The 4889-nt window shown below is 34.0% G+C and overlaps 1 protein-coding gene across 1 annotated transcript in view; it reads left to right on the top strand.

Annotated features, from left to right (window-relative positions):
• Positions 1 to 3066: 3066 nt before the first annotated feature.
• The window catches only part of LOC106880305 (tRNA-dihydrouridine(20a/20b) synthase [NAD(P)+]-like), a 233774-nt gene continuing 231951 nt past the window's right edge, over positions 3067 to 4889 (top strand). Inside the window, exon 1 of the mRNA XM_014930182.2 lies at positions 3067 to 3147. The gene's annotated coding sequence lies outside the window, so the exon portion shown is untranslated. The remainder of the gene's footprint in view (positions 3148 to 4889) is intronic.

The raw sequence follows: 4889 nt of genomic DNA, 5'->3' as shown, positions 1-4889 counted from the left end.
AAAAACTGTTAGATTCACTTCAACATTTTAATTTAAGTTGTCAAAATATTTTTGTCACTTTAAAACCGTGACCTGTTCACTGACAAAATTCCATGCTACAACAGACTTCATTTAGATTCCATCTACCAAATCTACTCACACAAAACTTTGGTCAGCCTGAGACTATAGTACAAGACACTTGCTCAAGGTGTCACGCAGTGGGACTGAACCTGGAACCATGTTATTGGGAAGCAAATTTCTTGCCACACAACATATCTCAAAATGCACCCCAGGAAACTAATACAAGTAAAATGTTCATAGCGATGACAACTCATCTCTGAAATACAAAACAGACAATGACAGTATCCTACTATCCATTTGCAGCAGACAATAATAGTTCAGTTCCAGCAAAAACTTAGTAAGTCATGGCCATTATTTCAGTGATTAATAGTAATGACTGTATTACAGTACAAAGAGCAGACTTCAGATTAAACTTCCTGCAGCTGATACAGAGGAAGGACTACTAATAGTTTCTTATTAACAACAGATTTCTTGCATATGCAAATAACAACAACAACAACAGCAACAAAAGCAATTTGACCCTCATAAATAGACACTTGACCTGTTCTGCTCTGTATCACTTTTAAGACAGACATACATTCAAAACCAGAACTATCTTTCAAAGCTGCAATCTTTGTTGATGCTTTATTTATTTATTTATTTATTTAGTGTGAAATAAATTGTTTTTACCCTTTCTTTCTCTCTTTCTATCTTATGTTGCAGTCTGTTTGTTGTTGTTACTATTAAGTCCCCAGGTGGTAGGATGAGATTTTGATGCTATTTTTACAAGGTCAAGTGACTCTGTATTATACATATATATTACACACACACACACACAAGTATATATGGTATTGGCTTCTACTATAGCCCCAGGCTGACTAAAACTTTGTAAATTAGTTTGGTAGAGAGAAACCTGTTGCATAATATGTGTGTGTGTGTGTGATCTACAATCACACAACAGGTAAACTGTTTAATCTGAATTGTTTCAAAGCTGAATTGAAGACCTTTCTAAACCTTCTTCATCATTTGTTATATGCTGATAATTGTGATATTGCTGCTCATTCAGAAATAGATACTCATAAAATAATGTAATGTCAATCTCTTCACCAGTGCCTCTGTTGCTTTCGGACCTACAATAAGCTTTAGGGAAAATAAGATGTTTACACCTGTTTTAAGGAAGCCATATGTGGAACCAAAAATACTTTTTCAAGGGTCAAAATTGATGTAGAGAATTCTTTCAAATACCTTAGCAGATCCCTAGATTTTGAAATCAACTTGAAGATTGAGAAAACTTCAATTACAGCTGGGACACTTGAGAAATTAATCCAATTAGACATGGACTTGAAAATTTGACGAAAATTTTAAACCTACAATCATTGCATTATTACAACCCTGCTATTATTATCTGAGACATGCAAGTCATATTACCAACATATTAAAAAAGATTTCATCAGAACTGTTTAAGGTGTATATTAAGCATCAGTTGGAACTCTTTTACATCTGATACAGAAGTATTGGAAAAGATGGAAAATTTCAGTAAGGAAGTTTGCCTTATCAAGTACCATATGCAATGTGCTGGTCGTGCCAGCTATCTTGGTGATTTTAGGCTGCTGAAGCCATTACTTTATGGTGAATTAATTCTCAGTATTTTTAATGCAATTCTAAAGGAAGAGATTTCATGATGTCACAAAAGGTAACCTTAAGATTTTCAACATTAGTTTTGTATGGAGAAAGTCACAACTTCTGTACTACATACATGTGATTAGAATGTCGCAGAAAGGAATTGCATGACAGATTCTTCAAGCTGGCATATGACTTGAGGGTGGACCAAGAATGAGATAGTTGGATAGTATTCATAGTCTCAGTTGGCCGTGCTTGGGAATCCAGCAGGAAAGTCTAATGATAGTTGATTCTTAAAAGATCTTATGGATGGATGCCTGGATGGATGTATGGGTGCATGCATGTATGTATGTATGGATGGACGGTTGTTACGGGGAATATCTCACTGAGTAGAAGTGAAAGACTGTTTGTAGCTAGGAAGAACAACCTGCAGTTAGAGAAAAATCGAATTGCTCGTCATAACATAATGCCTGAAAACTGCAAGCTGTTGACGGTTTATGAGGTAGAGTGTCCAGAGATGATCTCGCCTGCACTGTTTGTAGTTGCATTACACATTCAAATGCCTGCCTTGTTGCCCATGAAAAGTCGCATCAAGAGGCTACCACATGTTTATATGCTTACATTTCCATTCGCTCCATACAAGCACTTTGTCCTTTGTATTCAAACGTGTGCTTGAGCTGAAAAATTTGTTTTGGATGAATGTAGTTGATGAAGTCTTTGATCAACTTCCATGCCACATTTACTGGTTCTAGGCAGTAATTTAAGGGCCCATGGCAGAAAAGATAGTATATCTGCAGCAAGAAAATAGTTATACTCACATTCAAGTTCACACACACACACACAATATGTATGTAAATATAAATATATTATATACGTGTGTGCAAGCAAGCGCGCATATATATATATATATATTTGAAGTTTAGCTCTTTGTCTGCTCTGACTGAGCAGGTTTATGTCCAAAGGCGCTCTATTTATAACAATTACGTCTACTACTGAGCATTTCTTATCTACTCAGTGTATGTATCTAGGGTACACTATCCTTTGTCCTGGTCCTTTGTAAGTAAATAAAGTGTGATTTGAGTGAGATTGGGTTATTATTCCTAGCATGTCGCGCAAAAGACAGACAGACGCTTCCTCGTTTATCTTTCAACTGCGAAAAAAAAAAAAGTTACTACTAACGGTCATTTTCCAAAAACAAATAAATTTTTAAAAAAATAACTGTCACGTGAAGAGCTGTAATATTAAAATATTAATCAAGAAAAAAAGTAAAAAAGAAAAGAATTGCATGTACATGAATTATCTATGCACACAAATATTGAATGCCAAGTTACTACGTTTGTTATATTATAATATTCCATTTTCCCCCTTCTTTCCTATCAGTGTGACCTTCTAATATCAACAATGAAATGACCTTTAACCCTCCTAACACAGTTGCCTAGCACTAAGTAGTCAACAGACACAACGGAGACCTCCCAGAGTGCTTCTATCGTAAGAAACAAACCAGATTAATTTTTTATTTACACACGTCTTTATCAGGAAACTTCAATCAATGTTGCCTACTAATTAACACGAATAGAAAATCTAGCAGAAAATAAATAGATAAAATTATATATATATACGCACAAAAAGAAAAAAAAAAACACTGAATGATTAACGAATAAGAAACTTTTAATTGAAACTAGTAGCAAGTTTTCAACTATTCAAGAAAGGTTTAAATAGGATATCAAAATAATAATAATAATAATAATAATAATAATAATAATAATAATAATAATAATAATAATTTCATGAAATATATTTTTTTTAAAATGTAACTTGAAAACGAAATCTTAATTCTTGTATTTAATTGCTGAAGAAACAAATATAAAGATTTATAAAAATAAATGCCTAATACAAAAACGAAATAGCCAATGACTATCTGATTTAGTGAAATCCCTTCCTTTTCAAGATTTTGGCAAACTTCTTGTATAGAAAGAATCAATATATAATGGTGTACAATATAAAATACGAGACAGTTAAGCTATAAATGAAATACAATTATTTTGGTGGTAATGGAGGTGGCGGACGAGTAGTTAGGGACAGTTTTGTTATATTTTATTTGCATTAAAAAAAAATATGATGAATTTGTTCATTTACATATATATATTTATTTATTTTAAATTTATACCTAAACACACACGCGCACACACAAACACACATACACACACACACACACACACACATATACATATATATAAATACACACATACATATACATATATACATACACACATACATGTACTTTTACATGCATACATACATACATACACATATATATGTATGTGTATACACACACACACACACACACACACACACATACACACACATACTGTTTCTCAAAATAGCACAAATCAGAACACCATCATTTTCATTATTGTTACCATTATTACCATGTCCTTCATCACCACCATCAGCTTCATCACCAGTTGTTACCAACGTCACACAATTCGCCTCCTTCTCCTCCTTATCATCATCATCATCGTCAGCAACAAACAGCAGCAGCATTATCATCCCTATTGACTTCATCAATGTCTACATCATCAATACCTTCAGAACAACCATTACAGCTGGAGATAATAGTTAGTGGAGATAATAGCTGGAGATAATAGTTGCTGCTTCTACTATTGTTGTTGTTGTTGCTGTTGTTCAGTTCTAGGTTAGCCCCATTTAAGCAGACCCATGATTAATCCTTTAGCATAATGTTTCCCAAACTATTTTTCCCTCAGGCCCCACTATAACTTTCCTGAAAAATGTATGCCTCATGAGTGGTTGGAAAAAAAGGTATATGTGTAGTATGTTTGCTGTGAAAAAAAAAAGATATTCACAATTCCATGTCCAACTAAAAAAAAGAAAATTTAGTTCTTACACCCCACCACAATCTTGTCAGGCATGTGCCCCACATTGAAAATCACTGGTTTAGGATTTGAACCAGTTATATCCTGCCCAAATATTCTACATGTTTTATGCTCAAACTACCCAAATCTGATCTCTCACACCTGTCCTACAATGTCATTCTAAAAATAAACCAATGTAACTGTGTGGTAAGAAGGTTGCTTCCCAACCACATGGTTCCAGGTTCAGTCCCACTGCATGGCACCTTGGGCAAGTATCTTCTACTATAGCCTTAGGCCAATAAAAGCCTTGTTAGTGGATTTAGATGGAAACTGAAAGAAACTCAATGCATATATATA

Source organism: Octopus bimaculoides, chromosome 4, assembly GCF_001194135.2.
Source record: "Octopus bimaculoides isolate UCB-OBI-ISO-001 chromosome 4, ASM119413v2, whole genome shotgun sequence".
NCBI classification, from domain to species: domain Eukaryota; kingdom Metazoa; phylum Mollusca; class Cephalopoda; order Octopoda; family Octopodidae; genus Octopus; species Octopus bimaculoides.
This window is presented reverse-complemented; position numbering and strand designations above follow the sequence as displayed.